We start from the raw sequence: 11,792 nt of genomic DNA on the forward strand, positions 1-11,792 counted from the left end.
GCTGAGAGGTCCAAAAGAACAAGGACAGAGGAATAGCCTCTGTCCCGGGCCCTCCAGAGTATAACTTTATATATGAGCTAGAGTCTTTGGCTTGAACAGCAGGTCCTCAGCAATATTCCAAGTTCCACATTCAAATTACACTTGTCATTAAAACAACAAACAATAAAACTCAACAGTTCTTTGATGTTGGTAATGCATAGGCAATATTCTACCTATTTTTTTTTCTTTTTAGCATTTTTCCTGCAAATGCAGGGTGTGGTTTTTAAAGACCAACCAATTATTAATCTATTAGTTGTAACAGGAATTGACCAACCAACTTCTCACTTGAGTTTGACTTAGTGGGCGGAGAGAGAGTGACAGTTCCAAAGACTAAAACTCACAGTCCTCTGATTTGTAGTTTGGTGTTTTAAACACTAACCCAAACTGGCTCTATTATCTATTATTATTGGGAATTAAATATATTCTAGCAACAGTGAATTTTCTTCTGGTCAAGAAGTGCAAAAGCACTGGGACAACCTCTAGCACAAACTCCTTTATTGTATTAACAGAATAAAATCATGCTAATTAGTATGCTTTATTTATTAAATGGTAATTACACTTGATAATTACAAACCTAGGCTGTTAGAACTCCTACTCAAGGCCTTGAGATCAATTTTCTATGGTGGATATGACTATTTATAAAGCTGCATAAGAAGGGCTACCACTTCTTGATTGCATCATGTCTGAATTAGAAATAATTTGCCTTCAGCTGTTCAGCTATTTGCTGAGGTGGGAATAAATGTGGAGATGTTACATCAAGTAGTGTGAAAATGAAGGGGGAGGAGGATTTTTAATGAAGATCCAATTGACTACCTTATTTGAATCTGGGAGCTCATTTTCTTCCACTTAATACTAGGCAGCAGATGCATAATAAGGAAAACTCTTATGAAGGAAGGGTTATAATTAAGAGATTACATGTTGGCCTTGAATCCTTCATGTGCATCCAAATAACATTGGGCTGTTCAAAGGCTACAGAAACATTTCAAACAAGTACTTACAACATTTGTATAAATATATAACTATCCATATAATTATATATTAATTAATTGCACACCTTTTTCTCTGAGCTAAAAATAACAATTAAATAACAAAGCAATAAAATTATCTTTGTTCCCAAAGATGTAATGCTACAAGTCCTCTACATGTCTACCGAGTAACTGCCCAGATTTTCCCAGTTTAGATAGAAGAAGTATAGTACAATCAGGTAAATTTAGAAATATTTATTATAACAGAAGTGAAGTGTTTATTATCATAGTTGGGAAAAATACGATCAGTTGACCTGTATCCATCCAAGAGCTAACCTCAAATCAGCCCTTTACTTTTCTTCTTTTTTTAAAAAAAATGTTTCTTAAATCAACCTTAAATTGGATAGACATCCACACACAGGAAAATCCTTTATAGAGCAGGGGCAAAAATCAGTCCTTATTACCAATTATGCGTAACTGCTCCTGTCTTGTATAAATGGTAGTATCTCTGCTGCTTAATTATTTTAAATAACTATCCATTCAAGGACACATTCTGCTTCTGATATCTATGGAGATTCTCAGTCATCCAGGTCATGGCTGTCCCAAAGGTGCTTTTTCAAAAGGCTTTGTTTTTCCATTTTGCTTCTTATCCGAGAAGCTTCTGAAGAACTAAAGAAGCTTCTTGGATGAGAAGCAAAACATCTTCAAGAAAAGACAAAGTCCAGTTGTCTTTTGAAAAAGCTCCTTTAGGACATTCTGCTTCAGAGGAGGAATGTAGAAACTTCATCCTTGGTAACATTACTTTCAGAAATTTAGGATCATGTGGGAAGTGATGGAAGCTATGTAAAAAAAAACAAACAGGTTATTTACTGATACAAAAAACTTTTACACATCAATTTAAATCTACTAGCATTGAATACATTACCTAGTCAGGTAAACTATCATCTATTAACAAACAACCAATTTCAGAGAGCACCAAGGATTCCACAGCTTTCAAACTTTACTGTATGTTTGCAAGTTTACTAATATCCTCTAAAATGGTAGAAATTCCTGATCTCTGAAAGAAAGCAAAATTTACACTTATGGGATATTTATTCAGTTTCATTATCTTTTCCATCAACATAACTTTACAGTATTATTATTTTAATCTAGAATTTGAGATTACTGGGAAGGTTACTAATGTTCATGCATGGCAATCCTTGATATCTTCTCAGTAGTAAGTCTTAGTGAGTTCATTGAGGCTTAGCCTCAAGTGGGTATGCATAGGGTTGGAATCTTAATTTCATACCTTATAAAGATGAGATTGCCTTCCATTCAATAAAAAAATATAGAAGCCATGGCAATTTCTCAGAAAAAAATGTGAGAATACTCCCTAAGAGATAAAACTAAAAAAATAAACAATTGTAATGATGATGATAATAATAATAGTAACAATAGTAGTAGTAATAATAATAATAATAATAATAATAGTAACAATAGTAACAACAACAACAACAATAATAAAGAAGAATGCCTTTCCAGGTGAGAATGGACCATTTGGTTTAGAAATAAAGTCTTTCCAATGTATCTCCAAAAGGTTTCGTAATGCTTGAGGGGTGCAGAAAAGAGCATCTGATTAAAAATGTGTCACTGATTTGGAAATTGGAGTTTAGAAATAGAATAAGGATGAAGGGAGATGACAGATATGTGTACATTTCTCTAAATGTGGAAAAAGCAGATAAGGAAAAACACTTCGTGTTCATCATAGCTATTGCTATTCTTCAATAAAATATAGACTTGGAAGATTTACAACAGGCAAAAGGAAGGCAATCTTATTGTGTATAGTGAAGTGGAGTTTGTTCACAAGATTTGTGGTAATCAAGAATTTGGATGGCTCTGTCAATATTATGCCAAATTCATGGATGCTAAGACTATCGGGGATTACCAGTCACAATAACTATTCAGTGCTGTCTATTGCTGAGGAGGATAAGAAAGAGGAAGATTTTGCTTTCTCTTCTTGCTCATGAGGTTCCCAGATTAGGTCCATGATGCAAAAACTGAATGTTAAACTATGTCGCTCTTTAGTCTTATCAACACAGATCTTCTTACCTTGAGATTTCCTCAAAATACCTTCCTTCTTTTCCTGACCATTCACTGGGATCCGGAGAGTTTAACACCAATATCTTTTAATTGGGGATATTAACACCCTCTTTTCCAGGAACATCAGCAGCAAGGGCCATTTTGAAAGGTCAGTTAGGGCAGATAAATGCTCAAACATTCTGCTATTAACATTTTGTGCAGCCATTAAAGTTAATCAATCCAGTTTGATGAGTCTCTGGAGAAGAAGTGAAAATTCTTTTGGTGATGATCTCCTTGTCAATCACACCCCTCTCTCCCCAGATCAGCTGCAGAGAAAGTCACTGACTGTGAGGGTGATTGAATGTGTATCCTAGGAGTGTTTTAAGAGTGGGGAGGGAAAGTATTTAATTCTAATCCCTTCAGCAGTGTCACTGTATGGAGAGGGGGGAAAAACACCCTTGGCTGTGGAAAAAGGCAAAAGCATCTGTCATTCTGCACCTCCAAATAGTTATTTATGCTACACACAAGGCTGCCTGACAACAACACCAATCCACTTCATTTGGGAGGCTGTCAGTGCTTACCCGGAAACTCTGAAGGCTGAGAATCATTAATTTTTTAAAGAAAACTCCAGACCACTACCTAATAACTTTCCACTACTAGTCTAAACGGTATTAATTAATACAGGTAACAAAACTCTTTCTAGGTATGACATAATTTTGTGGACAGCTTTCCAAGCTTGCTGTTATATTTTGAAGATTTAATAACTCAGGTGGAGGGGGAGGAACATTTCAGAGTTTTAACTAGCAGAGTGGTCATACCAGTGTTTCTGAACCTTGACAATCTTTTGAAGTATGGACTTTAACTCCCAGAATTCCCCAGTCAGCATGCTGGCTGGGGAATTCTGGGAGTTTGAAGTCAACGCATCTAAGTGCCCATTTGCATAGTTTTCTAATTTTTTCCCCTATTATATACCCGTAGCTGCAGTTTACAAATCAAAATAAATGTTTCTAACTATGGCTATTCATTAGCTCTGAGAAGTCTTAAATATTGAGACTGCTTTTACGTGTCCAGGTGGCATCCTTATAGTTGTGTTCCCCTGACACATTTACCATGCTTTATTCAATTTTCCATGAGCCATAAGCTAACCGCATGGCTCAACATGTTTGCGTTTGCTTAACTCACTAGCTAAAATCTGATTGGACATTTGGCAATTCAGTTTGTCATATACATTAAGCTCAATCTGTATCCCATTAAAGTTTAAACAATAAGATGCCCAATTTTTCAAAATGCAGTTTCATGGAGCAATGACATGCAAAAATCTAGGTGGAAAGGAATAACCCTTCCAGGAATTCCACTGTAAAAAAGGCAGAGGTAAGACAAGGCTTATTTAAATTCCTGTGTACGTACGTAGTGGGGAAGATTTCCCTCTTTCTGATGAAGGAAGCTTCCTTCTTTTCCAATAAGTATCACTAAAGGTAACTTTTCTCATTCTTTACTTTGATATTGAAGAAAAAAAGTAAACAAATTATTCCCTGGGAGCTGAAGCCAAGAATATCATGAAGAGTTTTGCTTTATCAAGTGGACAGTTTTTGTTGCTTCTAAAATTAAAGCATTGATTAGGGGAGTGTAACATCTGTCATTAAACTATCACAGAACATTTGAGGGTTATATGGTTTGCACTGCATTTTTTGAATTTTATTTGCCATCTATGTGGAATAGGCCTCAAAATAAGTGCATATAATGAGTCTCTCTCTCTCTCTCTCATCTCTATCATGTTCCATGTAATGCACGCAAGCTTAGATTGGAAAAGTCTTGTGAAAGCACACACATTTGCCTTAATGTTTCTATGCAGAACAGCTCCACTTCTGAAGACATAATGGTTTGGTGTGGGATTTTAAGTACATTCAGTATGTTTTGACTCTTCCCTCCAACTGGGATTCCTGAAACAACAGATCAACTGAATGAGGGTATGTGTGGTCAGCTGTATTTTCCTTCACCATCACACTGAACTTACAAAGATTAGAAGTCTCCCATAGAGAGAAAGTTATCTCACTGGTGGCTAATATATCAGTCCTGTTTCTCTGGTGTGCCTTTATTTTTAAATGGAAAAGTGGCTATCGTGTGTGTGTGTGTGTGTGTGTGTGTGTGTGTGTGTACATACATACATACACACATGCAAATGTTTTTTCATAAACACTTGAATCAACTTAATATTAAATCTGACTATTCAACTAAGAACATTCACTTTGTGCAGAAACATGTGGCTGAACTGCTGAGCAATACAGTGGTTCATTTTAATATGCCTGAATTTATACTGGTTCCACAGCATAAATGCTTTTATGTCTTCTCACTTTTTAAAAACCACATGATTCTGACTGAGATAATCATTTCTATTGCAGGGCACAAAGAATTTACAAAAAAGTGTCATCTTCATCAGGACCTTCCCCAGCCTGCTATGCAATTTAGTTGGACCTTTATTCATTATCTTGTTTGTGAAGTCCTCAAAAGCATTCAATCAATTGTTTTGGGAACAGAATGCTAGAGAAAACCCAGCAAAGCACTTCTATAATATCTCCAGAATATCAGGCAAAATTTTGGATTTCTCTGCTGGATCAATAAGGCTATGTTTTGGGGTTTTTTTTTCATCAGAAGTGTTTCAATACCGTGGTCATATTTAATACATAGGCATAGTAGAATTATGTTCAGGGAATGCATATAGGAAAGACCAGAATTATTAAAATTTCTTTTCATTCCTCACTGTCCCATAGGTTTAATTCCTCATACCTACTGATATTTTTTAAATTGCTGTTATTTATTTATGTATTTATTTGTTTGTATTCCACCTTCCTTAATTTTTACAAAGAACTCAAGGTGACGAACACATCCAACATGTCTTCTTCCTCCTATTTTCCTCACAGCAACTGCCCTATAAGCTGAGTTGGACTGAGAGTGACTTGCCCTAGGTCACCCAGCTGGTTTTTTGAGCTTTTATTATATTATGGTTTGTCACACAGTCCGCCAGATGTTCAGACTGGCATTTGGTGTTTTTATCCACCTATTGATTTCTTCCAAAGGACCTGGGATAGGTAGATGTTGATGTTTGATGGTGTTGAGGATGTAACGCCATCCTGTTATTGTATTGTCACAGGGTGTAAGCTGTTCTGAGTAAAGCTGCCTTTTGCAATTGACTGATGGTGAATTCCCAATATTTGTTCTATTATGTTCCTTTTTTGAGAATTTAAGGAGGATTACATGAGGATTTCACATAATAGTTTCCTGCAAGGAAGGTTAGATTTTGGGAAAGAAACTGACCCCAAATCACCTAGTGAATCCCATGGTTCAGTAGGGACTTGGACCTGCATTTCCCCTGACTGAATTTACCACCTTAATCTCGAAATCATAAATCTCTTAAACCAGGAATATATAGGGTTTTTTTTAGATCAAAAGGTTATATTGTTACCTACTTCCACAACTGTAGCTCTACATACTTTATCAAAGTTGTCAAAGTGTGCAGTGCAATCCACTAACAGATTCCTCTTTAATTCCCTTTTATTGCTCCTTTCCTTTCTGAGAGTTAGAAGCAATTTGCTTTCCTTGTAAAGTGTCAGTTTGCTGCCTCAAACAAAAGAAACACTTAACTATCTGAGGCATTGCATGATAGATGATCCTTGGTGGTGTCTAGCAGCTCAATAGATGTGTTGCCTCTTGCAAAGGAATGGTTTATGAGACAAAGTTCATGTATTCCATAGGCATTTGTTAATGAAATGGCTGCAAAAAAAAAAAAAAAGTTAGCCATAATGTCACTGGCTGGGTGCTAGACATAGCAAAGGAATTCCTAAGTCATTTGAACAATACATTTCCTAAACAACTTTGGTGGGTTTTCAGATTCATGAGTCCTGGTCCAAACTGAAAAGGTATGAAACATTTGCCCTCTGACAGCCTCTTGGAAACAGAGATCCTTGAAGGATCAAATCAAAGTTTTATCTAAATCAACATTCTACATTGCACAGTGGGACAGTTTAACCAGTTTTGATATTTCTCAGGTTCAAAATTGTTTTTAATGCATTGGCACTGATTAATCAAGTAATTTTATCAGTGGTTCTAAGTCCCCAAAGTGCTTTTTCAAAAGGCAACCGGACTTTGTTTTTCCTTTGCTTTTCATCCTAGAAGCTTCTTCAGTTCTGACTGAATGGTGAAGGGTGGAGGATGGAAAGATTTGTATTTATGTGACTGCAAGGAATATAAATCCTTCCACTCTCTACCATTCAATCAGAACTGAAGTAGCTTCTTGGATGAGAAGCGAAAGGTCTTCAAGGAAAAACAAAGTCCAGTTGCCTTTTGAAAAAGCACCTTTAGAATAAGCATGACCTGGATGACTGAGAATCTTCACACACAGTGGTTCTAATAAGCTTCAGGCAGGAGCAGAGCCCTCATGCTAATATTATAATCAATCTGTGTTCCATGTCAGTCCTTTGGGGACAGATTAACATGAAAGAGACAAATGTCAGAGTTGAAGATACATTGTCTTCTCCCTACTAGACACGTTCTACCCTAGGCATTTCATTTCCCTATTTCCGCCTCTATAACTAGCTCTGGTTCTCCTTCCCTGTCCCAAAGCAAAGCCAATCTCTTTCTCTACTTGTTTCTGTTCCTTTCCATCTGTTGACCCGGAACCAGGAGAAAGCATAAGAAGCATAGATTGTGAATACGTGCAGATGGCCCCACTATCTCTGGGTACTTGCAGAGTCACTGATGCAGAGTCATGGAAGGTCATCCAGAGAAACATCCAATGTCCCAAGTCACCCAAGAACATGCAGCGTCTTTAGGGAAACACCAAAAAATAACATCTTTGCTATTTCTGCTTCCCCTTATCTTATCTATGGTGTGCCAACCTTTCTGGGTGAATTCTTTATCTTATGTGTGCCAGCTTTGCTGGGTGGATTGCTTATGTAATCAAAAAGTGTAAATATAAGGATTTCTTGTCATTCAGGGCTTCCTCTCTTCTCTCTTTGTTCAGTTGAATAAAAAATGTTAAATTTGAAGGCAACTTCTGGTTTCTTGCATTTTTACCAAGCAACACCTCAGATACTGCACAACACATCTTTCTAGAGACAAAAAAAAAATATCTGTCACCTGGATGCTCCATCTCCATTTCTATTGATAGGTGATTGTAGCAGCAGTTTGATACCTTCTCTTTCCCTTTCTCACTTTTAACTTTTTTTAAAAAAATTGCAAAGCAAGATGGCATGTTCACTTATTGTCTCTTTGTTAGATGTATACTCAGCCTTTCCTCCAGACAACAGTACTCCCTCCTCCAATTTTTCCTCATCCCCACCAGATTGGCTTGCAAGTTAATCCATTTAATGAACTTCCATGACTCAGGATTCATTTGAATCTAAGTTCCCCCAGGTCTAATTCAATGTTTTCCTAATTACTTCGGATCCAGAATAAGAGTCCTCAGTTTTATTTCAGCACTGGATGCAGCATGTGATTTGTGAAATGTTGCAGAGATCTCAAGAAACAAATCAATTAGTTCAAGAATTAAATGCTCAAAATCAACCAAGAAGTCATATGAATAGAGATCTTAAGAGTGTAATTATATCACATGATTTCTTTATTATTATTTCCTGCTGGAATTTAAGATGCCAGCGGTCACTTTCAAAGCCTTATATGGCTAGACATCAATGGGACCATCTTCTCTAAGCAATCTCTGCCCATCCAGTAAAATCTGTAAGGGAGGGCGTCCTTGGAATGTCTTTGAATACATGTTGTTGGGGCAATGAGGGCGAGTCTTTTCTATTATTGATTTGCCTTTGGAAAACTGGCTCACCTGAGATAAGGTTGGCATTTAGAAAAACTGCCAAGACCTGGCTATTTCAGCTCATCCTTGAGAGAATGGTGCCTGCAGTAAAGAAATATTTTTACTGAGTGATATTTCTCAGTGGGGTGGAAATGGTGCTAATTCGCCACTTGCTTTGCATTGTTTTTATTGTTTATTGGTTTAATCTTTGTTTATTGTATTTGAGGTCTGCTCCTAAGAGTTGTCAGCAGATAAAGCAGCCTAATAGCCTCAATGTACGGATGAATAGACAGGGGTCAAAGGCTCTGTGCATGGTTGCTGGGAAGCCAAGGAACCCATGGATATTGTCTTGCTGGTATCTTGGTCCATGGAGATATGCTGGACCAATAAAGATGGCAATATATCTAGAGCTTTATTATGCAGTACAGATGTTGAGAAAAGGGGTGAAAATGTATTAATCTTTGTCATGCTTTCATTTGGGATATAATTGGACTCTAGAGACCTCGGTAAGTCCAACAAAATAGACAAACAAGGAAGCTGACTCCACAGGATGACTAGCAGCATACTTTATTGAGACAGGCTATCATAACAGAACCTTCCAAATCTGTGTTTTCACTTCCCTTCCTCTTATACTGCAGGAATCAGAGGATATCAGACTGAGATTCTTTCTAATAATTTCTTATCATCCTGGACTTGATGCATGCTTTTTCTGCAGCAGTTGTTGTCCTTAATGTTTCTGGGTGGCTACACCAAGGTCATTTCTATGGCTCCTTACTCAGACCAATGCTTTTTTGTGACGCCACTGGAAATAGATAAAGGCAGTTGCAGGCCCAGGTTTTCTTATGTTGCTTTAGGTCAGGGGTAGGCAACCTTGGCTCTTTTATGACTCGTGGACTTCAGCTCCCAGAATTCCTGAGCCAGCATTACCCATGCTTTAGGTCTTTAATATAAACCAATGTATTCTATACATGGGCAACAATATAAAGACCCTAAGAATGAAATCTCCTGGTATGAGTCTCACTGGTTAAGACAGGAATGTTATTTAGCTGCTCCAGTAAATGAGAACCAGTTAAACGTTTGCATATATTTGAGCAGATGAACCAAAATGTCATCTTTTTCCTGCTTTTCAGGCAGAGTGGGAAAAGTGTGACACACAGATGCAGCTGCTCTAATGGCATTGAAAATACTCAAGTCTTAAACACCCAAGGAAATTCATTTCTATTTATTCCTTTTTCATTCAATTGATGTGAATAATTATATTTTATGATAATATATTGATATAATATATAAAGTCAAGCAATTTTTTATGTGTACATATTCCTGTTCAGTTCAGTAAGACTCTTGGCCACAAAATTGTATTGCATCATCCACTCACTTTTAAGCAGAAGTGAGTTTATGATTGTGGTTGATGCCTCTTAACCAGGAAAGTCTTTTTTTAATCGATTACATGCCTTCAAGTCAGTGTCGACTCTTAGAAACCACATATAGATGTTTTTTATTGATCTGTCCCTAACCTGGTCCTTCAACTCTTCCAATGTTGCCCCTGTTGACTCTGTAACTGATTTGAATTGTCTGTGTAATTGTCTGCATTATTCTTATTAAGCAATTTAAACAAGAAAAATAATTTAGTTCACCATCCACATTCAAGAGGCACATCATGTTTCTTATGTCTTCAGTTCTAAGTAAAGCATCTTTTACTTTTCGTTATAAAAAAAAAAAGATACCCATCTCAAGGGAAATTACTTTTAGGATGTTTTCTGAATAACACAGTTCTAAACTGTTATTATTTAGAGCAGATTCTTGAATATGTATCCACAGAATGATATTGACATCAATTAATATTGGTATTAGGATCAATGCCAAGCTAATAAGGTCAGTCTTAATTGAAACTTTACAGGGTCACCACACTGTAAAGTTGAGAACCTGTTTTATTACCATTTTTTGTGACTGGTTTTTTTCTTTTTACATTTTTGTTAAAGTAGTTCAGCTGTTTTTGATGAGTTAATGTAGTGTTGTCCAAACCATGTTGCTAGATTTATGTAACACCCATCTAAAGGCATATATCCAGTGAGGTCCACTTCATTAAAAACAACACTCTCAAGAAGCAGAATTAAATTTGACCCATACTTTCCCTCCCATTTTTAGTAAGTAGGCTATTTCTTAGATCATACTTAAGCCTCCAATGATGAAAATCAATTATTAAAATGACAACCTGATCAACCTCTTTGCTTTTATGGTGGAATTGTGTACAGGAGCTCCATGAATTGGGCATCTTGTTATATATGTGTGAAAAAGTGAGGCTTTCCCCCCCTCCTGTACTATAACCTATTTATAACACAAAATAAATAGGTCCTCTTCTCCAGCTTCACATAGTTGCTTTCAACATCCAACAGCACATTTGATGTTCAATGACACACATCTTCTGACTGGAGGTTTTATTATGACTGCTAGCCAGCGATAGAGTGATCTTCCATACTTTTCTTCTTCATTCTTGGTCTGCTATGAGACACTTCTATTGAATATATCTGAACTTATGTGTTACAATCTATATATAAATAAAAATGTAAATGTTTGTTTGTTCAAAATCTTAAATCTCCGAACGTTCTTCACCGATTGCTTTGAAATTTTGACACAACGTTGCATTCGAATACGCGTGTTTTTATATACCTATATTATATAGATGTCACACCTGTGACAGGTAAAAACATGTTTTTGAAAAACAGCGCCATCTGTTGGATGTAAAAGCAACACACGCCAGACTGAGCCACAGCAACGCGTGGCTGGGTACAGCTAGTAGTATATAAAGAGAAAGGCTGTCTTTCTCTAGTTTTCTTTCATTTGGTTAATGAGAAATATTTTTGTTTAGGTGTGAAAATAGAAGAGTACAGGCTAAACCCCCCCCCCACCATTATTTTAAATTTTCCTTGCAG

Source organism: Protobothrops mucrosquamatus, unplaced genomic scaffold (assembly GCF_001527695.2).
Source record: "Protobothrops mucrosquamatus isolate PMUCROS unplaced genomic scaffold, P.Mucros_1.0 scaffold_135, whole genome shotgun sequence".
Lineage (NCBI taxonomy): Eukaryota > Metazoa > Chordata > Lepidosauria > Squamata > Viperidae > Protobothrops > Protobothrops mucrosquamatus.